Source organism: Bombina bombina, chromosome 4 (assembly GCF_027579735.1).
Source record: "Bombina bombina isolate aBomBom1 chromosome 4, aBomBom1.pri, whole genome shotgun sequence".
In the NCBI taxonomy this organism is placed as follows: domain Eukaryota; kingdom Metazoa; phylum Chordata; class Amphibia; order Anura; family Bombinatoridae; genus Bombina; species Bombina bombina.
The window spans coordinates 871,899,753-871,924,444 of record NC_069502.1 but is presented as its reverse complement, the minus strand read 5'-3'; positions in this window follow the sequence as shown (position 1 = coordinate 871,924,444).

Here is a 24,692-nt window from a genome sequence, read left to right as displayed (position 1 = left end):
TGCTCTTCAGAGCGATCAGTGAAATACTTCTGGTATACGCATAGCATATGTTATTATCTGTTATTTGAAGTATAACAATAATTAATGTTACGTACCACTTGCTAAATTGCTCCTCTCATATGATATTGTTTAACTATCAGAGCTAGCTCTAGTATATGTGAGAGCATGATTGCAGCCTTTATAAACTCCGAGTTGTGTTTTGTAGCTAAGCTTTTTTCTTGCCCTCTCTCCTGAGTCCTGTCGGCTTCTCAGCTCAGCTGTCTGTGCAGTGTGCACAGCGTATCCTTAGCAAGTAGCCGTCATAAAGAAAAGAACAGGGAGAGATATTAGGTGTTTAGTTCAGTTGCTTGCTGCTTAGTGTCTGCTCTCTGCTTCAGTGTGGGATAACCCACTGATTTATCACAGTTATTGCTGCCCCATGCTGCTTTAACACTTCTGTGAGGAGAGGTCACAGAGCATTGTGCAGTGCTGTCTTCATAAGTAAACAGAATCAGTTATAAATTACTCTCTCAATCCCCATTAACTATTATAGTCAAGACCGCTCTAGGTAACTCCTACACCATCACTCCTTTTTGTATTAACTATTCATGTGCTACCTAGAGAACTGCATAATTTATTTGTCTTTTAATACATAATATTAAGTGTATGCCCCTCCCAGGAATGCCTCACATTTTACTGTAAGAAGATTATACGTATACAAAATATATGTGATCAATTCAGGGGGGGGGGGGGAATTATAATATAAAAATAAATAAATGCATATCCTATTATAGCTGCTGGCCCTTTTACCATCTCCGTCCTCATCATCTTTAAAGTACTCTGGTATCTGCACAGTACATCCAGAGAATAAATGAGCGGTTTCTCACGCAAAATACTGCATACAATCTTTATATACTCCAATAAATTTGTATCTTTAAATTGATTACATCAATATATTGAGCAATGTGAACCACTTCAAATATTGTTCAATATGCTATATTGATCCTAGAATTTGCTCATAGTTGGGTTAATTTATAATTACAGGATAACAATCTCATAATGTGTCTCATAAAAGGTTAGTTAAAACTGTTTTAATGTTAATAGTCTTGTTCTCCTACTGATACAATGATGTACTAGTTTGTTGAGGTCCATAAGTGGCCTCCAAAGATTGTGGAGGACACTTTCATCACCAAAAAAAATAATATAGAAAATGTGAGGTTTATCTTTTGCATATTTAAGCCTATCTATGATGGAACAGATATGAATGCATATTTTGGACAAAGTGTCTGATACGTTCTTTTCTCTGTATATTTACCTGTTATATTGCATATTAAACCTCAATAAAAATTATTTAATAAAATATATCAATATAAAAAAAAATAAAAAATTTGAACTCCTTTTACCTACGAAGTGTGGTGTCCTAGCTGGGCAGTTAGCCGGATTACATACAGTTTTTCCCAGCGAGCCTACTAACCTGTCACACTTGAAGGGCCGTGTTCCTGTTCCACGGTGTAGATTCTGGTAAGATCGTTTCATTTTTTATTACTAATGATAACATAGAAGACAGAGTCACAGTGTGGTGCCTCTTTATCCTTACAGAATCAAGGGTTAATATTCCTGGAAGGGGGATTATTGAACAGGGGGGTTTATACATAATATTGTTTATTGTGTCATTGCTGCATTATGTGCGAGATGAGGCTCTGGCAATGTGGGAAACTTTCAGGTTATTTGCAGGAATCTTGCGCGGCCATTTTCTGTATCCAGTCCACGGATCATCCATTACTTGTGGGATATTCTCCTTCCCAACAGGAAGTTGCAAGAGGATCACCCACAGCAGAGCTGCTATATAGCTCCTCCCCTAACTGCCATATTCAGTCATTCTCTTGCAACTCTCGACAAACATGGAAGTAGTAAGAGAGAAGTGGTGAAACGTAGTTGTTTTTTTCTTCAATCAAAAGTTTATTTTTAAATGGTACCGGAGTTGTACTATTTTTGTCCCAGGCAGAAAATAGAAGAAGAATCTGCCTGTGATCTCTATGATCTTAGCAGGTTGTAACTAAGATCCATTGCTGTTCCCACACATAACTGAAGAGAGAGGTAACTTCAGCTGGGGAATGGCGTGCAGGTTATCCTGCTATGAGGTATGTGCAGTTAAAAAAAATTTCTAGAGATGTAAATGCTAGAAAATGCTGCTGATACCAGATTTATGTAAGGTAAGCCTGATTACAGTGATTTAATAGCGACTGGTATCATGCTTACTGTCAGAGGTAATACTCTTATAAATTTTCAATTACTGTTATATAAAACGTTTGCTGGAAGTGTTTAAACGTTTTTATATATGTTTTGGTGATAAAACTTTATTGGGGCCTATTTTTTTTCCACATGGCTGGCTTAAATTTGCCTAGAAACAGTTTTCTTAGGCTTTCCACTGCTTAGACATGAGTGGGAGGGGCCTAATTTAGCGCTTAATTGCGCAGTAACTTTTACAGACTGAGACATCCAGCTTTCCTCAAGGAGTCCCCTGAATGCTATAGGACATCTCTAAAGGGCTCTTAGGCTTTCCAAAGTCGTTTGTTTGGGAAGGTAGGGCCACAGCAGAGCTGTGGCAGTTTGTTGTGACTGTTAAAAAACGTCTATATCGGTTTTTCTTTATCCGTTTTTTTTTAACTAAGGGGTTAATCATCCATTTGCAAGTGGGTGCAATGCTATGTTAGCTTATTATATACACTGTAAAAATTTCGTTTGATTTCGTTTGATTTACTGTTTTTCAAATTCTGACCTTTTTTATTTTTTGCTTGTTAACTTGCTTTAAAGTGTTTTCCAAGCTTGCTGGTCTCATTGCTATTGCTAGTCTGTTTAAACATGTCTGACATAGAGGAAACTCCTTGTTCATTATGTTTAGAAGCCATGGTGGAACCCCCTCTTAGAATGTGTACCAAATGTACTGATTTCACTTTAAGTAATAAAGACCATATTCTGTCTTTAAAAAACTTATCACCAGAGGAATCTGATGAGGGGGAAGTTATGCCGACTAACTCGCCCCACGTGTCAGACCCTTTGACTCCCGCTCAAGCGACTCACACTCAAATGGCGCCAAGTACATCTAGTGCGCCCATGGCGTTTACTTTACAAGACATGGCGGCGGTCATGGATAATACACTGTCAGCGGTATTATCCAGACTACCTGGGTTACGAGGAAAGCGAGACAGCTCGGGAGTTAGAAGAAATACAGAGCATACTGACGCTTTAGTAGCTATGTCTGATACTCCCTCACAATATGCAGAAGCTGAGGAAGGAGAGCTTCTTTCTGTGGGTGATGTTTCTGACTCAGGGAAGAGGATTCAACCTGATTCTGATATGTCAACATTTAAATTTAAGCTTGAACACCTCCGTGTATTGCTCAGGGAGGTTTTAGCTGCTCTGAATGACTGTGATACAATTGCAGTGCCAGAGAAATTGTGTAGATTGGATAAATACTATGCAGTGCCGGTGTGCACTGATGTTTTTCCAATATCTAAAAGGTTTACAGAAATTATTACTAAGGAATGGGATAGACCAGGTGTGCCGTTCTCTCCCCCTCCTATTTTTAAGAAAATGTTTCCAATAGATGCCACCACATGGGACTTATGGCAGACAGTTCCTAAGGTGGAGGGAGCAGTTTCTACCCTAGCTAAGCGTACTACTATCCCTGTCGAGGACAGTTGTGCTTTCTCTGATCCAATGGATAAAAAGTTAGAGGGTTACCTTAAGAAAATGTTTATTCAACAAGGTTTTATTCTACAGCCCCTTGCATGCATTGCCCCAGTCACTGCTGCTGCGGCTTTCTGGTTTGAGTCTCTGGAAGAGGCTTTACAGGTAGAGACCCCATTGGATGACATACTTGACAAGCTTAGAGCACTTAAGCTAGCCAATTCTTTTGTTTCTGATGCCATTGTTCATTTGACTAAACTAACGGCTAAGAATTCTGGTTTTGCTATTCAGGGGCGCAGGGCACTATGGCTTAAATCATGGTCAGCTGACGTTACTTCAAAGTCTAAGCTGCTTAACATTCCCTTCAAGGGGCAAACCCTATTCGGGCCTGGTTTGAAGGAGATCATTTCTGATATCACTGGAGGAAAAGGTCATGCCCTTCCTCAGTATAGGTCCAAATCAAGGGCCAAACAGACTAATTTTCGTGCCTTTTGAAACTTCAAGGCGAGTGCGGCATCAACTTCCTCTAATGCAAAACAAGAGGGAACTTTTGCCCAATCCAAGTCGGTCTGGAGATCTAACCAGACCTGGAACAAAGGTAAGCAGGCCAAAAAGCCTGCTGCTGCCTCTAAGACAGCATGAAGGATCGGCCCCCTATCCGGTAACGGATCTAGTAGGGGGCAGACTTTTGCTCTTCGCCCAGGCTTGGGCAAGAGATGTCCAGGATCCCTGGGCGTTGGAAATTGTATCCCAGGGATATCTTCTGGACTTCAGAGCTTCTCCTCCAAAAGGGAGATTTCACCTTTCACAATTATCTGCAAACCAGATAAAGAGAGAGGCATTCTTACACTGTGTTCAAGACCTCCTAGTTATGGGAGTGATACATCCAGTTCCAAAGGAGGAACAGGGACAGGGATTTTACTCAAATCTGTTTGTGGTTCCCAAAAAAGAGGGAACCTTCAGACCAATTTTAGATCTCAAGATCTTAAACAAATTCCTCAGAGTCCCATCATTCAAGATGGAGACTATTCATACCATCCTACCTATGATCCAGGAGGGTCAATACATGACTACAGTGGATTTAAAGGATGCTTATCTTCACATTCCGATACACAAAGATCATCATCGGTTTCTCAGGTTTGCCTTCCTAGACAGGCATTACCAGTTTGTAGCTCTTCCCTTTGGGTTAGCTACAGAGCCAAGAATCTTTACAAAGGTTCTGGGGTCACTTCTGGCGGTCCTAAGACTGCGGGGCATAGCAGTGGCCCCTTATTTAGACGACATCCTGATACAGGCGTCAAATTTCCAAATTGCCAAGTCTCATACGGACATAGTTCTGGCATTTCTGAGGTCGCATGGGTGGTGAACGAAGAAGAGAGTTCTCTATCCCCTCTCACAAGAGTCTCCTTTCTGGGAACTCTAATATATTCTGTAGAAATGAGGATTTACCTGGCAGAGTCCAGGTTATCAAAATTTCTAAATTCCTGCCGTGTTCTTTATTCCACTTCTCGCCCTTCGGTGGCTCAGTGTATGGAAGTAATCGGCTTAATGGTAGCGGCAATGGACATAGTGCCGTTTGCACGCCTACATCTCAGACTGCTGCAACTCTGCATGCTCAGTCAGTGGAATGGGGATTACACAGATTTGTCCCCTCTACTAAATCTGGATCAAGAGACCAGGGATTCTCTTCTCTGGTGGCTATCTCGGGTCCATCTGTCCAAAGGTATGACCTTTCGCAGGCCAGATTGGACAATTGTAATGACAGATGCCAGCCTTCTAGGCTGGGGGGCAGTCTGGAACTCCCTGAAGGCTCAGGGATCGTGGACTCAGGAGGAGACACTCCTTCCAATAAACATTCTGGAACTAAGAGCAATATTCAATGCTCTTCAGGCTTGGCCTCAGCTAGCGACAATGAGGTTCATCAGATTTCAGTCGGACAACATCACGACTGTGGCTTACATCATCCATCAAGGGGGAACAAGGAGTTCCCTAGCGATGTTAGAAGTCTCAAAGATAATTCGCTGGGCAGAGATTCACTCTTGCCACCTATCAGCTATCCATATCCCAGGTGTAGAGAACTGGGAGGTGGATTTTCTAAGTCGTCAGACTTTTCATCTGGGGGAGTGGGAACTCCATACGGAGGTGTTTGCACAATTGATTCATCGTTGGGGCAAACCAGAACTGGATCTCATGGCTTCTCGCCAGAACGCCAAACTTCCTTGTTACGGATCCAGGTCCAGGGATCCCAAGGCGACGCTGATAGATGCTCTAGCAGCACCTTGGTCTTTCAACCTGGCTTATGTGTTTCCACCGTTTCCTCTGCTCCCTCGTCTGATTGCCAAAATCAAGCAGGAGAGAGCATCTGTGATCTTGATAGCGCCTGCGTGGCCACGCAGGACTTGGTATGCAGATCTGGTGGACATGTCATCCTTTCCACCATGGACTCTGCCGCTGAGACAGGACCTTCTACTTCAGGGTCCTTTCAACCATCCAAATCTAATTTCTCTGAGACTGACTGCCTGGAGATTGAACGCTTGATTTTATCAAAGCGTGGCTTCTCCGAGTCAGTCATTGATACCTTAATTCAGGCACGAATGCCTGTCACCAGGAAAATCTATCATAAGTTATGGCGTGAATATCTTTATTGGTGTGAATCCAAGGGTTACTCATGGAGTAAAGTCAGGATTCCCAGGATATTATCTTTTCTCCAAGAAGGATTGGAAAAAGGATTGTCAGCTAGTTCCTTAAAGGGACAGATTTCTGCTCTGTCTATTCTTTTGTACAAGCGTCTGGCGGATGTTCCAGACGTCCAGGCATTTTGTCAGGCTTTAGTTAGAATCAAGCCTGTGTTTAAACCTGTTGCTCCGCCATGGAGTTCTTAAAGTTCTCAAGGGGTTCCGTTTGAACCTCTTCATTCCTTAGATATCAAACTTTTATCTTGGAAAGTTCTATTTTTGGTAGCTATTTCCTCGGCTCGTAGAGTTTCCGAGTTATCTGCCTTACAATGAGATTCCCCTTATCTGATCTTCCATGCAGATAAGGTAGTTTTGCGTATCAAACCTGGGTTTTTACCTAAGGTGGTATCTAATAAGACTATCAATCAGGAGATTGTTGTTCCGTCATTGTGTCCTAATCCTTCTTCAAAGAAGGAACGTCTATTACACAATCTTGACGTGGTTCGTGCTTTAAAGTATTATTTACAAGCTACTAAAGATTTTCGTCAAACATCTGCTTTGTTTGTTGTCTACTCTGGACAGAGGAAAGGCCAAAAGGCTTCGGCAACTTCTCTTTCGCTTTGGCTAAGAAGTATAATACGCTTAGCTTATGAGACTGCTGGCCAGCAGCCTCCTGAAAGGATTACAGCTCATTCTACTAGAGCTGTGGCTTCCACATGGGCCTTTAAAAATGGTGGCGACTTTGTCTTCGCTTCATACTTTTTCAAAATTATATAAATTTGATACTTTTGCTTCTTCGGAGGCTATTTTTGAGAGAAAGGTTTTACAGGCAGTGGTACCTTCCGTTTAAGTACCTGCCTTGTCCCTCCCTTCATCCGTGTACTTTAGCTTTGGTATTGGTATCCCACAAATAATGGATGATCCGTGGACTGGATACACCTTACAAGAGAAAACATAATTTATGCTTACCTGATAAATTTATTTCTCTTGTGGTGTATCCAGTCCACGGCCCGCCCTGTCATTTTAAGGCAGGTATTTTTTAACTGTAAACTACAGTCACCACTGCACCCTATGGTTTCTCCTTTCTCTTGCTTGTCTTCGGTCGAATGACTGGATATGGCAGTTAGGGGAGGAGCTATATAGCAGCTCTGCTGTGGGTGATCCTCTTGCAACTTCCTGTTGGGAAGGAGAATATCCCACAAGTAATGGATGATCCGTGTACTGGATACACCACAAGAGAAATAAATTTATCAGGTAAGCATAAATTATGTTTCTCCAACATAGGTGTGTCCGGTCCACGGCGTCATCCTTACTTGTGGGATATTCTCCTCCCCAACAGGAAATGGCAAAGAGCCCAGCAAAGCTGGTCACATGATCCCTCCTAGGCTCCGCCTACCCCAGTCATTCTCTTTGCCGTTGTACAGGCAACATCTCCACGGAGATGGCTTAGAGTTTTTTAGTGTTTAACTTTTGCTTCTTCTGAGGCTATTTTTGGGAGAAAGGTTTTGCAAGCCGTGGTGCCTTCCATTTAGGTGACCTGATTTGCTCCCTCCCTTCATCCGTGTCCTAAAGCTTTGGTATTGGTTCCCACAAGTAAGGATGACGCCGTGGACCGGACACACCTATGTTGGAGAAAACAGAATTTATGTTTACCTGATAAATTTCTTTCTCCAACGGTGTGTCCGGTCCACGGCCCGCCCTGGTTTTTTTAATCAGGTCTGATATTTTATTTTCTTTAACTACAGTCACCACGGTACCATATGGTTTCTCCTATGCAAATATTCCTCCTTAACGTCGGTCGAATGACTGGGGTAGGCGGAGCCTAGGAGGGATCATGTGACCAGCTTTGCTGGGCTCTTTGCCATTTCCTGTTGGGGAGGAGAATATCCCACAAGTAAGGATGACGCCGTGGACCGGACACACCGTTGGAGAAAGAAATTTATCAGGTAAACATAAATTCTGTTTTTTGTCGCGTTTTTCCCCAGTGCAGGGGCGCTCCTGTCAGGCACTCCATGTGACTGGGTGTGCCTATCTCTCCTCCTCTGTTGATCTGTGGCACAGGAGACATAAAGCGGTTTCTGTGGTCTGGGTCCTAGGAGGTGGTGAGTGCCCCGGCCATTGGCAGTATAAAGGTGCCCTTTTTGTAAATTAGTTAGTCTGATCAAAAGCGCAAGCTATGGAGGACTCTGACGCATTAGAGGGCTCTCCCTCTTTACCAAAGTCTCATTCCTGTGTTTATTGTGAGGAGGTTCTGGTAGATCAGCCTGCTCAACTATGTTCCACATGCCTTGATAAAGTTACAACATCTAAATGTAAACGGATGTCTAGCACTACTGAGCCGTCCATCTCTGAGGGTTCTTCATCCCGTGAGGTGCGTTCCATACATTCATCTACGATTGCACATGCAGCGCCCAGTGGTCTAACCGTTACTCCTTCGGTAGAGATTCATTGTCCGTCAGACTTTGCGGACCAACTGGAATCTGCGGTTTCGAATGTGATCCATGCATTATCACGCTCTGCTAAGCGCAAGCGTAGGGTGTATCATTGCGGCCTAGCCCAGGGTTTGTCTATGCCTATGGAAGATCCAGCGGCTCTATACGATGAGGCCCACTCCGACTCTTTGGAGGCAACCCCTTCTGGGTCGCAGTCTGCATCATCTAAACCTCTGGCCGTGGAGGAGCCTGGTTATAGGTTTAGGTTGGAGAATTTGCGCTTTCTGCTGCGGCAGGTGCTTGCTACTCTGGAGGTTCGAGAAGCTAAGATCCCAGAGGAACCTGCGATTCCTAAGCTTGACAAGGTATACGAGTACAGGGTAGTACCTCAGTCTTTCCCGGTTCCCGTTAAGATGGCAAATATTAATAAGAATGAATGGGAGCGATTAGGTTCGTCCTTTTCCCCTTCTTCTTTTAAAAAACATCCCCGTTCCAGACTCTCAGCTTGAGCTGTGGGGGGCCATCCCTAAGGTGGATGGGGCTATCTCTATGCTTGCGAAGTGGACGACTATTCCCCTCGAGGATAGTTTGTCGTTTAAAGAGCCCATGGATAAAAAGCTAGAAAACATGATGAGAAAGATGTTTCAGCACACAGGGTTTGTGTCAGGCTGCCAGGAATCAGACTGAGACGAGAAGTGCAAAAATAATCACACCTTTATTAATAGCAAAAAATAATAATAAGTCCACAAGTCAAATTACAAGACGGGAATCAAACCAGAGCTGGTAGTCAGACGAGCCGAGTCAGGAACCAAAGCGAATAGTCAGACGAGTCGGATCAGGAACAAGGAGAACAGCAGAGTCAGGAACAAGCCAGGGATCAGGAACCAGGAGGGACGTCAGAGAGCCAGGTAATAAACAGGAGCTCTCACAAACAGGTCTGAGACAACGCAAGGGCAAAGCATACTGAACAGAGGACCTTTAAATATTAAGTGATGACATCACAATTCTGAGACTGCAACCTGTCTCACACGGATGATGTACACCAGTCTGGCCATAAAAGGAAGTGCAGGAAGTGAGCAGCATCACACAGTATGCACCAGAGTCAGCAAGAGAGGTGAGTAAAATGGCTGCCAGCAGCACATGGCAAACAAAGCAGGGAAAAAACCCTGACAGTACCCTCCCCTCAACGACCCCTCCACCGTGGGAGGACAAAAAGGCTTATTGGGGAAACGGGCATGGAAGGCACGGAGGAGGGCGTGAGCATGAACATCAGAGGAGGGAACCCATGAATGCTCCTCTGGACCGTAGCCCCTCCAGTGAACCAAATACTGTATGCGGCCCCTGGACATACGAGAGTCAATAATGCTGATGACCTCATACTCCTCATGGTTGTCAACAAAGATAGGACAGGGACGAGGCAACACAGTGGTAAACCGATTACAAACCAATGATTTCAAGAGGGAGACATGAAAAACATTGGAGATGCGCATTGCAGGAGGAAGGTCAAGAGCGTAGGCCACAGGATTGACCCTTTGGTGTATTCGAAAAGGACTAACATAACGGGGAGCCAGTTTATTGGAAGGCACACGAAGGTTCAAGTTGCGGAAGGACAGCCAAACTTTCTCACCAACCTGGTAGGTAGGCGCGGGCAGACTCCTACGATCAGCCTGGAACTTTTGGCACTGCATAGAACGATGAAGGCAATCCTGAATCTGCACCCACGTGGTACGGAGTTGCCGGAGATGCTCCTCCAAAGCCGGAATACCCTGAGACATGAATGAATCGGGCAACAAGGATGGTTAAAACCCATAATTCGCCATGAACGGGGATAACTTGGAGGAAGCATTAATAGCACTATTCTATTACGAGCAAACTCTGCCCAAGGTAACAGTTCAGACCAATTATTGTGGTGATCTGAGACATAGCAACGGAGGAACTGTTCCAGTGCTTGATTAGACCGTTCCGCAGCCCCATTGGATTGAGGGTGATATGCCGAGGAGAAGGAAAGCTGGATCCCCATTTGAGCACAAAAGGAACACCACAATCTGGAGACAAACTGACTACCCCGGTCCGACACTATCTCCTTGGATAACACATGTAAACGGAAGACCTCCCGAGTAAAAATTGAAGCAAGCTCCTGAGCGGTAGGCAACTTCTTGAAGTGAATGCAATGTGACATTTTAGAAAAACAGTCAACCACCATAAGGATAACAGTATTGCCATTGGAAACAGGGAGCTTAACAATGAAGTCCATGGAAAGATGTGTCCAAGGACGCTCACCATTAGCAATAGGTTGAAGAAGACCCACAGGAAGACGTTGAAGAGTCTTATTCTGTGCATAAACTGAGCAGGTGGCTTCATACGCAGCAAAATCAGAACGAAGACCTGGCCACCAGAATTGTCGAGTGACGGACCAAATCATTTGGTTCTTGTCTGGGTGACCTGATAGTGGTAAGTGTGCAAAAGTTTAGTTCGAAGAGTCTCAGGAACAAAACACTTACCACTAGGTTTCTCAGGTGCATTGGTTTGTGCAGCCAGGATCTCCTCCCCCAAGGGAAGTCAAATTAGTATGTATGGTAGCCAAAATATGGTCAGGAGGTATAACAGGAGTAGGTACAGACTCCTCCTTGGACAGAGGCGAAAATTGTCGAGAAAGGGCATCAGCCCTAACATTCCTACTACCAGGCAGGTAGGAGACCACATAATTAAATCGAGACAAAAATAGCGCCCATCTGGCCTGTCAGGGAGACAAACGTTTTGCTTCAGATAGATAAGTTAAATTCCTGTGGTCAGTAAGAATGAGCACTGGCACGCTAGTACCCTCGAGAAGATGCCTCCATTCCTTGAGTGCCAAAATATTGGCCAGTAATTCCCTGTCGCCAATTTCATAATTGCACTCCGCTGGAGACAATTTCTTAGAGAAGAAACCATATGGATGCAAGGAACCGTCAGGCGTAGGACATTGAGACAAGAGGGAACCTACTCCAGTCTCACATGCATCGACCTCAAGAACGAAAGGCAGGGCAGGGTTAGGATGAGCCAGAACTGGAGCGGCAGCAAAGGCAGTCTTAAGACTATCAAAGGCCTTAATGGCAGTAGGTGACCAATGGAGAGGATCATTCTCTTTATGGGTCATGTCTGTAATTGGTTTGACCAAGAAAGAAAAGTTTTTAATAAACTTTCTATAGTAATTGGCGAACCCCAAAAAACGTTGAATAGACCGAAGACCAACTGGGCGAGGCCACTGCAGAACTGCAGATAACTTGTCAGGATCTATGGAGATCCCTGCAACGGAGATAACATAACCTAGGAAGGTTACTTGAGTCTGATGGAACTCACATTTCTCGAGTTTACAAAACAGGCCATTCTCACGTAGTCTCTGAAGAACCCGTGTAACATCAGAACGATGACCCTCAAGTGTGGGTGAGTGTATGAGGATGTCGTCTAAGTACACCACAACACACTGTTGCAACATATCTCGTAGGACATCATTAATACATTCCTGGAAAACAGCAGGAGCATTACATAAGCCAAAGGGCATTACAAGATACTCATAATGCCCATTCCTGGTGTTAAATGCTGTTTTCCATTCATGGCCCTCCTTGATCCTAACGAGATTGTACGCTCCTCTCAAATCAAGTTTAGTAAAGACCGTAGCTCCCTTGAGGCTGTCAAAGAGTTCTGTAATGAGCGGAATAGGGTAAACATTCTTAATAGTAAGACGATTAAGACCCCTATAATCGATGCATGGTCTTAACTCGCCACCCTTTTTCTTCACAAAAAAGAAGTCATCCCCTGCAGGAGAGCAGGATTTGCGGATGATCCCCCGCGACAGAGCATCGGAAACATACTCCTCCGTAGCACAATTCTCCGCAACAGACAGAGGGTAAACCCGGCCCAGAGGAGGAATGGCTCCGCGTTGCAGGTCTATGGCACAATCGTAAGACCGGTGAGGAGGTAACGTACCGGCACGTACCTTGTCAAAAACGTTTAGGAACTCTCGGTACTCCTCTGGCAATTGAGATATTGAAGAAGTGCACAAGACTTTAACTGGTTTGCGAAGACAAGTGGAAATACATTGCGGAGACCATGACAAAATTTCGGACCTGCGCCATTCGTGACTGGGATTGTGCTTTTGGAGCCAGGGATAACCCAGAACAACCGGAAAATGCGGAGAGTTAATCACCTGGAACTGGAGAGTTTCAAAATGGAGAGCCCCAACAGCCATTTATAATGGAGCCATTTCGTGAGTAACGAGTGCGGGCTGAAGGGGCCTGCCATCAATGGCCTCAATAGCAAGCGGAACGGACCAAAACAAAACAGGAATGGATGCTTAGATACAAAAGCACTGTCAATGAAATAGCCTGCAGCACCGGAGTCAACAAGAGCCTGGGTGACTATGGAGGAGTCCACCCAGGAAAGGACAACCGTGACCAAAGGTTTCTCCTTAAGCAGTTCCGGGGATGAGGATAAACCACCCAAGGTCTGCCCCTGACAGGACCTTAGGTGTGAGCGTTTCCTGGCCGTGTAGGACAAGACTTCAAAAGGTGGCCCTGTAACCCACAATAGAGGCAGAGCCCCTCCCTCCTGAAGGCCCTCTCCGCCACGGAGAGACGTGTGAATCCCAACTACATCGGCTCAGCAGTACCTGGTGACTCGGGGACCAGGAGGCATGGGAGGAGAGGGAGGCATGGGTGGGAATAAACACGTAGGAGACAACGGAACAGGAGGCTTCCGCAAGCGCTCCTTGAAAGAGGGCCTCTCACTTAGTCTGATGTCAATTAGGATCAAAAAAGACACCAATGCCTCGAGATCTTCTGGTAAATCTCTGGCAGCAACTTCGTCTTTAATCGCATCAGAGAGCCATTGAAAAAAGGCAGCAAAAAGGGCTTCGATGTTCCAACCTACCTCTGCGGCAAGCGTATGGAACTCAATGGGATACTGAGCAACAGATCTTGTACCTTGCTGAATGGACATGAGTCGTTTAGCAGCAGAGGAGGAGCGAGCCAGAACATCAAATACCCTTCGAAAGGAGGCCACAAATTCAGGGTAATTTGAAATCACAGTTTTATTAGTCTCCCACAAGGGATTAGCCCAGGCAAGAGCTGTGTCAGAGAGTAACGAGATGAGAAAATCCACCTTAGCTCTGTCAGAGGGAAATGCCTGAGGTAACATCTCAAAGTAAATGCCCACCTGGTTCAAAAACCCTCTGCACTGATTAGGATCGCCTCCATATCGCTGAGGTAGAGGTGCAGAACCAGACATGCTCATGGTAGGACTAGGTGCAGCAGCGGAAACAGGAGCAGCCATAACTTGAAGGACACTTTGGTCCAAATGTGCAGTGCAAGTCAGCAGGGTTTGCAGGGCTAGTGCAAATTGATCCAAGCAGTGATCCTGTACATCCATCCTGGAAATTATGGCAGGTAAAGGTGGATTATTAGCACCATCAGGATTCATGGCCCCTGCGTAATGTCAGGGTGCCAGGAATCAGACTGAGACGAGAAGTGCAAAAATAATCACACCTTTATTAATAGCAAAAAATAATAAAAAGTCCACAAGTCAAATAACAAGCAAGGAATCAAAACCATAGCTGGTAGTCAGACGAGCCGAGTCTGGAGCCAAAGCGAGTAGTCAGACGAGCCAGAATCAGGAACAAGGAGAACAGCAGAGTGAGGAACAAGCCAAAGATCAGGAACCAGGAGGGACGTCAGCCAGGTAATACACAGGAGCTCTCACAAACAGTTGTGAGACAACACAAGGGCAAAGCATACTGAACAGAGGCCCTTTTAATATTAGGTGATGACATCACAATTCTGAGACTGCATCCTGTCTCACACGGATGATGTACACCAGTCTGGCCATAAAAGGAAGTGCAGGAAATGAGCAGCATCACACAGTATGCACCAGAGTCAGCAAGAGAGGTGAGTAAAATGGCTGCCAGCAGCACATGGTAAACAAAGCAGGGAAAAAACCCTGACAGTTTGTTTTTTAGCCAGCAGCAGCTGTTGTGGCTGTCGGTGGAGCTGCGACATATTGGTGTGAATCCAAGTGTGAAATGGTTGAGGGGGAGACCCCCATCAACGAGATACAGTAGAAGATTAAGGCCCTGAGGGTCGCCAATTCTTTCATCTGTGATGCTAATATGCAAATTATTCGCCTGAATGCTAAGGTGTCAGGTTTTTCTGTTTTAGCGCGCAGGGCTCTGGTTAAAATCTTGGTCTGCGGACATGATCTCTAAATCGAGCCTGTTGTCCCTGCCGTTTCAAGGATAGATCCTGTTCGTTCCAGGATTAGATTCGATCATATCCATGGTCACGGGAGGCAAGGGCGCTTTCCTACCACAGGTTAAGAAGGCTAAGCCTAAGGGATCTACTTTTCGTCCCTTTCGTGCGGACAAGGCCCAGCGCCAGCAGCCCACCACGAAAACTGGCTCAATCTTGGAGCAACTCTAAGCAGAGCAAGAAGCCCACCAAGACAAAATCGGCATGAAGGGGCGGCCCCGCACCGGTCTACGGATCACGTAGGGGGCAGATTATCTCTATTCTCAGATGCATGGTTGCAGGATGTTCAGGACTCTTGGGTTCTAGAAGTTGTCTCCCAGGGTTACAGGATAGGGTTCAGATCCCATCCGCCCGAGGGCAGATTCCACCTGTCAAACCTGTCTTCAAGACCAGAGAAGAGAGAGGCCGTTCTAGAGTGTGAGGGATCTCGCCTCTCTCAAGGTTATTGTACCAGTAGCCCTAGCAGGGTTTAGGGTACTATTCCAAACTTTTTGTGGTTCCAAAGAAGGAGGGCACGTTCCGCCCGATTCTAGACCTAAAGTGTTTTCTCGGGTTTCTGAGTATTCCATTGTTCAAAATGGAAACGATCAGATCTATTCTGCCCCTTGTTCAAGAGGGACAGTTCATGACAACTGTAGACTTGAAGGATGCTTACCTTTATGTGCCAATTCTTAGGGACCACTTCAGGTTCCTAAGATTTGTGTTTCTCGACCAACACTTCCAGTTTGTGGCCCTTCTGTTTGGTCTGGCGACAGCCCGAGAGTCTTCACGAAGGTTCTGGGGGAGCTGCTTGCAGTGCCCAGATCCAGGGACATTGCAGTGGCTCCGTACCTAGACGACATCCTCAGTCATGCGCCGTCGCTCAGTCATGCAGAGGATCATTCGAGGGCTCTTCTTCTTTTGCTCCAATCTCACGGTTGAAAGATCAACTCAGGAAAGAATTCCCTGGTTCCCAGCAACAGGGTGGAGTTCCTGGGCACGATAATAGACTCTGTCCATGAAGCTATTTCTCACAGATCAGCGATGCAGGAAGCTTGCGTCCACCTGTCTTGCCCTTCAGTCCTCCACAAGCCCATCGGTAGCTCAAGGTATGGAGGTGATAGGTCTCATGGTTTCAAGCATAGATTTCATTCCATTCGCCAGGTTCCATCTCAGACCTCTTCAATTGTGCATGTTGAGACAGTGGAACGGCGATCATTCAGATCTATCACAGCTGATATCCATGGATGCTCGGACTCGGAACTCCCTCTCTTGGTGGATTCGTCCGGTGGAGCTGTCCATGGGGACATCCTTCCTGAGACCATCCAGGGAGATTGTGACCACAGACGACAGTCTGACGTAATGGGTATGCCACGATGGCACTAGGAAAGTGGTCTAGGGAGGAGTCTCTCCTTCCGATCAACATCCTGGAACTACGAGCAATTTACAATGCTCTGAAGGCATGGCCTTCTCTGGGTTCGGTCAGTTTTATCATATTCCAGACCGACAACATTACCTACATCAACCATCAGGGGGGTATGAGGAGCTTCCACGTGATGAGGGAGGTGTCTCGGATTCTGGAGTGGGCTGATTCCCACGACTGCTCGCTTTCAGTTATTCACATTCCAGGTGTGGACAATTTGGAAGCGGACTTTCTCAGCAGACAGAGATTTGTCTCTGTCAGTATATGGCCGGGTTATAATACAATATATTTTAAAATTATTCTTTAAAATAAAACCCCAATAAAATGCATATACAAAACCATAAAATTAATATAAATTCCTAAGTTCTTTGTATTAGTTAAAATTTATAGACACATTGAATTATATTTGTAGAAAACCAGATCTGAATCAACTATACACGTTTAAACTATTATAATATGCTATGCAAAGATCATAAAATTGACCTTATTCACAATTGAATGTCATTAAAATACCACAATGAGATACCAAGATATGAGCCACTAACATTCAGACAGTACAATCAGCTATATAGCCACAAATAATCTTATACAACTCTAATTAAAACACCAGAAGTTATATATATTCTTACTGCAAACAGCCAACTCCTATGCCAATTTATCTGAGCTGAATTAAATTCTTAATTATCTACAATTCTAAAATATATTTATGTGGCTGCAACTATAAATTATTTGGCAAACAAAAGACTAGTTTTAAACTACACAGGACTGTGAATATGAGTCTAAAATATAAAGTACCTTTTTAAAATTGCTGAACTGCAATTTGTTATGGTTACCAAATACCTTTGATTTAAATATAAAAAATAGAAAAATCATACATCACCAGTTTGAGCCAATTTGTAGTTTAATCTTTTCCAAATATTTTCAGATCACCTCATATAAAGAAAAGAAGTTATTGCATAGATCCAGAAGCTAGTCTCAGCTTTTGATATGTGATTGTATTCCCAAGTATCGCAGCAAGTCCAATCACACGGTATCAGCAGACAACAGACTGTGTTTTTTTCCCTTGCATTCTGCCTTTCTTATATTCTAATCATTGGTGATCTTGTTTTCAGTTACGCCCACGGTGCTGTCTTGGATTGGCCCTAACGAAGCTGAACATCTAATTGGTCACCTGGATTTGCATGTCTTTTAATAGACAATTTATTTGGCTATCATACCAGTTCCAATCCCTAGGGGCAGCAGACAACCAGAAATATAGTCTTATCATCCATTTTTGCTACAATTTAATATATCATTATAAAGTGATTATTTAAACTATTATAACTTTTTGCATTAATCACTTACAATTTGAATTATAGATAGGATAGTATAATGTCATTTTTCTGATCATTCCAATACCAAATACAAGCCTGTTCTTAGTGATCATATTAATAAACAGTTGCACTAGTAATCATTTACTCTTCCTATAATCACAGCTTTCTGGCATTGTATTGCATCTCAATAGGAATGCAATGTATTTCATATTTCTAATGAATTTTGAATGCATGGCAATACCAGATGCAGATCTGAAATGAAAATAATAGTGTTATTAATTTTGAGACATTTTTAATCCTTAAGATATTATATGTTTAAAAAAAAATACATAGGTTAAGACATGTTGAAATCTGGATTTTTAGATTTTCAGCTTTCCATATTACCCTTCTTAGGCATAGACAATCTCCCATATTCATGTGTTTATATTTAATATCATACAAATAGACAATCTCATATCCATTAAAATATATATTTTCCTACAATACTGAGGTATCTTTTACTTGAAATCTAAATACAAGTTGTATTTTAAACAGTGAATTTTGAGAGTCACAATGTAGACATGTTTCTTTGTAAGCCAGCATAGATGTGGATTCAACACACAGCAGGGGCAATTTAGCACTTAGGGGAAGACAGCTGGATGCTCTGAACATGTTTGTAGATTTTAATCATTCCCACTCCTCTAGATAGGGGAACTCTTTATGCAGGCTTTCTTTGAAGTGATCTTTTTAAGATAACTGTCCCAATTCATCAAATGAATTGTTTTCAAAAGGTCTGCAATGTCTCCCAGATAAACAATGAGATAGGGGGTTTGTTTATCAGCCAAGAATCATTTGGCAGAGAGGACTGCAATCTACAGTAAATAGAACTGATGCAAATAGTCTCATATATAATTAATCCTGTGGTCTTATCATAAATCTATGTGCAGATAAATATATATATATATATATATATATATTATTTAATAATACTCAGATACCCTGACATCTCAGATGGGGAGCCCAAGAGATAGATCTCATGGTGTCCAGACTCAATCGCAAGCTACTTTGATATGGGTTGAGGTCTAGGGATCACCAGGCAGAGCTGATAGATGCCTTAGTGGTACCTTGGGGATTCAGCCTAGCTTACATTTATCCACCATTACCACTTCTACCTCGTGTAGTGGCACGCATCAAACAGGAGCGGGCCTCTGCCATTCTGATTGCTCCTTCGTGGCTGCAGAGGATGTGGTTTGCGGATCTGGTGGGGATGTCATCCTCTCCGCCGTGGAGGTTACCCTGTAGCAGGAATCTGCTGTCACAGGGCCCCTTTCAACACCAAAATCTAGATTCTCTGAGGCTGACTGCGTGGAGATTGAACGCCTAGTCTTATCCAAGAGAGGCTTTTCTAAAAGTGTGATTGATACTCTAATTCAGGCAAGGAAGCCAGTCACTCATCGCATCTACCATAAGGTGTGGAGAACTTACTTGTCCTGGTGTGAGAAGCATGGATATCCTTGGCATAAGGTGAAGGTAGCCAGGATTCTGTCCTTTCTCCAAGATAGTTTGGAGAAAGGTCTTGCCGCTAGTTTCTTAAAGGGACAGATTTTGGCTTTATCAGTCTTATCAGTTGCAAAGGAGACTCGCTGAGCTCTCTGACAGCCAATATTTTGTTCAGGCTCTGTCTAGAATCAGGCCTGTCTTTAGACAGTCGGCGCCGCCTTGGAGCTTAAACTTAGTCCTTAAGGTTTTTCAGAGGGTTCCATTCGAACCTATGCATTCCATAGACATTAATATTCTGTCCTGGAAGGTTCTCTTCCTGTTGGCTATTGTATCGGCACGCAGAGTATCTGAACTAGCTGCCTTGCAAAGTGGTCCTTCTTATCTGGTGTTTCATGTGAATAAGGATGTACTTCGCACTGGGTTGGGGTTTCTCCTCAAGGTGGTGTCTAACCGTAGCATCAATCAGGAAATAGTTGTTCCTTCTTTGTGTCCTAACCCTTCTTCTTCAAAGGAGAGGTTACTTCATAACCAGGATGTGGTTCATGCCTTGAAGTTTTACCTTCAGGCCACAAAGGATTTCAGACACTCTACATCTCTTTTTGTGGTGTATTCTGGGAAGTGCAAGGGGCAAAGGGCCTCTGCTACTTCTTTGTCTTTTTGGTTGTGGAGCTTGATTCGCTTGGCTTATGAGACAGCGGGACATAAGCCTCTTCAGAGGATCCCAGCTCATTCAACTAGAGCTGTGGCTTCGTCTTGGGCCTTCAAGAATGAGGCCTCTATGGAGCAGATTTGTAAGGTGGCTACCTGGTCCTCCTTACACACTTTTACAAAGTTTTACAAATTTGACGTTTTTGCTTCTGCGGAAGCCGTTTTTGGGAGAAAGGTTTTGCAGGCTGTGGTGCCCTCAGATTAGGGGTCCGCCTTTTACCCTCCCGGTATCATTCGGTGTCCTCTAGAGCTTGGGTATATGTTTCCAATAGTAATGATTGAAGCCATGGACTCTCCTCCCCTTTAGATGGAAAACATAAATTATGCTTACCTGATAATTTCATTTCCATCGAGGGGAGGAGAGTCCACGGCTCCCGCCCATATATCTGATGGACGGACCTAAATTTATTCATCTTCTGGCATTTATACCCTGATATTTCTCCTACTGTTCCTGGTTCCCTCGGCAGAATGACTGGGGGATGAGGGAAGTGGGGGAGGTATTTAAGCCTTTGGCTGGGTTGTCTTTGTCTCCTCCTGGTGGCCAGGTTCTTAATTCCCAATAGTAATGAATGAAGCTGTGGATTCTCCTCACCTCGATTATTAGACATATATGTACCTTAAATTTCAAAATTATCGTTATGGTGCAGACCCAGAATACAGAATACCCAGGCATGTGGGCAGGATCTTTATAAATTAATAAATTGTAGGTGGTCCTATGATGTCATTACGCCCTGATGAAGCCCCGTTGTCCAGCTAATGGGGGTGAAATGCTTGTAGGTGGTGGCCCTACGATCTGATGTCTGACAGCTTGATGGTATGCTTGCAGGTATTTCGTTGCCAACAAATGTGGAATCTGCTAGGAGCGGACTGGTAATTTCTGCAGATACGGGATAAATCTTCCTTCAGTAAACAGTGACATAAGGATCCAACCATCGGAGACTTACCTACTAGGAGAGGTATTTCTTTGGGCACATAACGGAACCGCTATATGTGGAGCCTGCTTGACTGTAATGTGGGAGGTCTGGTATGCTTTGAACATTGTTTAGCCGCTACCTCTCACTCTAATGTGGAATACAGACTGGCCTATTATTGCTTGATGCTATTACACTAACATTGTTGCCTGACGAAATACGACATGAACGCATGAATGACAACTGGCACTTTGGATGCTTGTTTCCATATTGCTGCTGTGGCATACTTTACCATTTACTTGCAACTTTACCACCTGCTTGCTTTGCTGGTTTGTGCTGGATGACGATTAATTCCACATGAATATACAAAAAACTGTCTCCAGATTTTTAGATGCCTGTGGTTACATCACGCACTGTCTATTGTAATACCTGCTTTGCTATACTTAATGCAATCTACGCTACTAATCTTGATATTTTGTATGCATAGATCCCCAAGATAATCTGGCCAGACAAGTTCTATTTCCTTGGACATCAGATTCCTATTTATAGCTATATATTTTTATATTATGTTATGTTTTGGTTTTTTTTCTTTATTTTGAGCACTATTTATTGTTTGCACTTGGCATTTTAGGATGTGTGTATAGTCATGATGACAGGATATGCCTAATTTTAGAGAGAATATATACAATAAAGTATTTGTTTATTTTTTACTTTTAATTTTTTACCCTTACTTTTATACCAGGACTATTTATCCTAGGTATCTATCTTTCTCTTTTTAAGAATGTACTTGGTATTCTAATGTATGAGATATACAGAAGTAACTCTGCATAGTCTAATAACATATCTACTTACAGCTGAAATTGTGACTTTTACATGCCTAGGTATATACCTTTCTTTCATGTAATTAGCAAGAGTCCATGAGCTAGTGACGTATGGGATATACATTCCTACCAGGAGGGGCAAAGTTTCCCAAACCTTAAAATGCCTATAAATACACCCCTCACCACACCCACAATTCAGTTTTACAAACTTTGCCTCCGATGGAGGTGGTGAAGTAAGTTTGTGCTAGATTCTACGTTGATATGCGCTCCGCAGCAAGTTGGAGCCCGGTTTTCCTCTCAGCATGCAGTGAATGTCAGAGGGATGTGAGGAGAGTATTGCCTATTTGAATGCAGTGATCTCCTTCTACGGGGTCTATTTCATAGGTTCTCTGTTATCGGTCGTAGAGATTCATCTCTTACCTCCCTTTTCAGATCGACGATATACTCTTATATATACCATTACCTCTGCTGATTCTCGTTTCAGTACTGGTTTGGCTTTCTACAAACATGTAGATGAGTGTCCTGGGGTAAGTAAATCTTATTTTCTGTGACACTCTAAGCTATGGTTGGGCACTTTATTTATAAAGTTCTAAATATATGTATTCAAACATTTATTTGCCTTGACTCAGAATGTTCAACTTTCCTTATTTTTCAGACAGTCAGTTTCATATTTGGGATAAATGCATTTGTTTCAATCATTTTTTCTTACCTTAAAAAATTTGACTTTTTCCCTGTGGGCTGTTAGGCTCGCGGGGGCAGAAAATGCTTCATTTTATTGCGTCATTCTTGGCGCGGACTTTTTTGGCGCAAAATTTTTTTTCTGTTTCCGGCGTCATACGTGTCGCCGGAAGTTGCGTCATTTTTTGACGTTTTTTTGCGTCAAAAATGTCGGCGTTCCGGATGTGGCGTCATTTTTGGCGCCAAAAGCATTTAGGCGCCAAATAATGTGGGCGTCTTTTTTGGCGCTAAAAAAGATGGACGTCATTTTTGTCTCCACATTATTTAAGTCTCATTATTTATTGCTTCTGGTTGCTAGAAGCTTGTTCACTGGCTTTTTTTTCCCATTCCTGAAACTGTCATTTAAGGAATTTGATCAATTTTGCTTTATATGTTGTTTTTTTCTTTTACATATTGCAAGATGTTCCACGTTGCAACTGAGTCAGAAGATACTACAGGAAAATCACTGCACAGTGCTGGAGCTACCAAAGCTAAGTGTATCTGCTATAAACTTTTGGTATCTGTTTCTCCAGCTGTTATTTGTATTGCATGTCATGTCAAACTTATTAATGCAGATAAAATTTCCTTTAGTACTGTTACATTACCTGTTGCTGTTCCGTCAACATCTAATTTTCAGAGTGTTCCTGATAACATAAGAGATTTTATTTTTTAAATCCATTAAGAAGGCTATGTCTGTTATTTCTCCTTCTAGTATGCATAAAAGTCTTTTAAAACTTCTCTTTTTTCAGATGAATTTTTAAATGAACATCATCATTCTGATACTGATAATGGTTCTTCTGGTTCAGAAGTTTCTGTCTCAGAGGTTGATGCTGATAAATCTTTGTATTTGTTCAAGATGGAATTTATTCATTCTTTACTTAAAGAAGTGTTATTTGCATTAGAAATAGAGGATTCTGGTCCTCTTGATACTAAATGTAAATGTTTAAATAAGGTTTTTAAATCTCCTGTAGTTATTCCAGAAGTGTTTTATCTCCCTGATGCTATTTCTGAAGTAATTTCCAGGGAATGGAATAATTTGGGTAATTTATTTACTCCTTCTAGACGTTTAAGCAAATTATATCCTGTGCCATCTGACAGATTAGAGTTTTTTGGGACAAAAATCCCTAAGGTTATGGGGCTGTCTCTACTCCTGCTAATGTACTACTATTCCTACGGCAGATAGTACTTAATTTAAGGATCCTTTAGATAGGAATATTGAATCCTTTCTAAGAAAAGCTTCCTTATGTTCAGGTAATCTTCTTAGACCTGCTATATTTTTAGCGGATGTTGCTGCAGCTTCAACTTTTTGGTTAGAAGCTTTAGCGCAACAAGTAACAGATCATAATTTTATAGCATTATTATTATTCTATAACATGCTAATAATTTTTTTGGTGATACCATCTTTTGATATCATTAGAGTTGATGTCAGGTATATGTCTCTAGCTATTTTAGCTAGAAAAGCTTTATGGATTAAACTTGGAATGCTGACATATCTTCTAAGTCAACCTTGCTTTCCCTTTCTTTCCAGGGTAAATAATCATTTTCGTTCCTTTCCTCACAACAAGGAACAAAAGCCTGATCCTTCATCCTCAGGAGCGGTATCAGTTTGGAAACTATTTTCAGTTTGGAATATATCCAAGCCTTATAGAAACCTATAGCCAGCTCCTAAGTACCTATGAAGGTGCGGCCCTTATTCCAGCTCAGCTGGTATGGGGCAGATTATGTTTTCTTCAAAGAAATTTGGATCAATTCCGTTTTTAATCTCTGGTTTCAGAAACATTGTTTCAGAAAGGTACAGAATTGGCTTCAAGTTAAGGCCTCCTGCTAAGAGATTCTTTTCTTTCCCGTGTCCCAGTTAACACAGCAAAGGCTCAGCATTTCTGAAATGTGTTTCAGATCTAGAGTTGGCTGGAGTATTTATGCCAGTTCCAGTTCTGGAACAGGGGCTGGGGTTTTATTTTATCTCTTCATTGTACCAAAGAAGGTCAATTCCTTCAGACCAGTTCCGGATCTATCATTATTGAATCGTTATGTTAGGATACCAACATTCAAGATGGTTACTGTAGGACTATCCTGCCTTTTGTTTAGCAAGGGCATTATATGTCTACAATAGATTTACAGGATGTGTATCTGCATATTCCGATTCATCCAGATCACTTTTAGTGTCTGAGATTCTCTTTTTAGACAAGCATTTCCAGTTTTGTGGCTCTACCGTTTGGCCTAGCCTCAGTTCCAAGAATTTTTTTCAAAGGTTCTCGGTGCCCTTCTTTCTGTAATCAGAGAA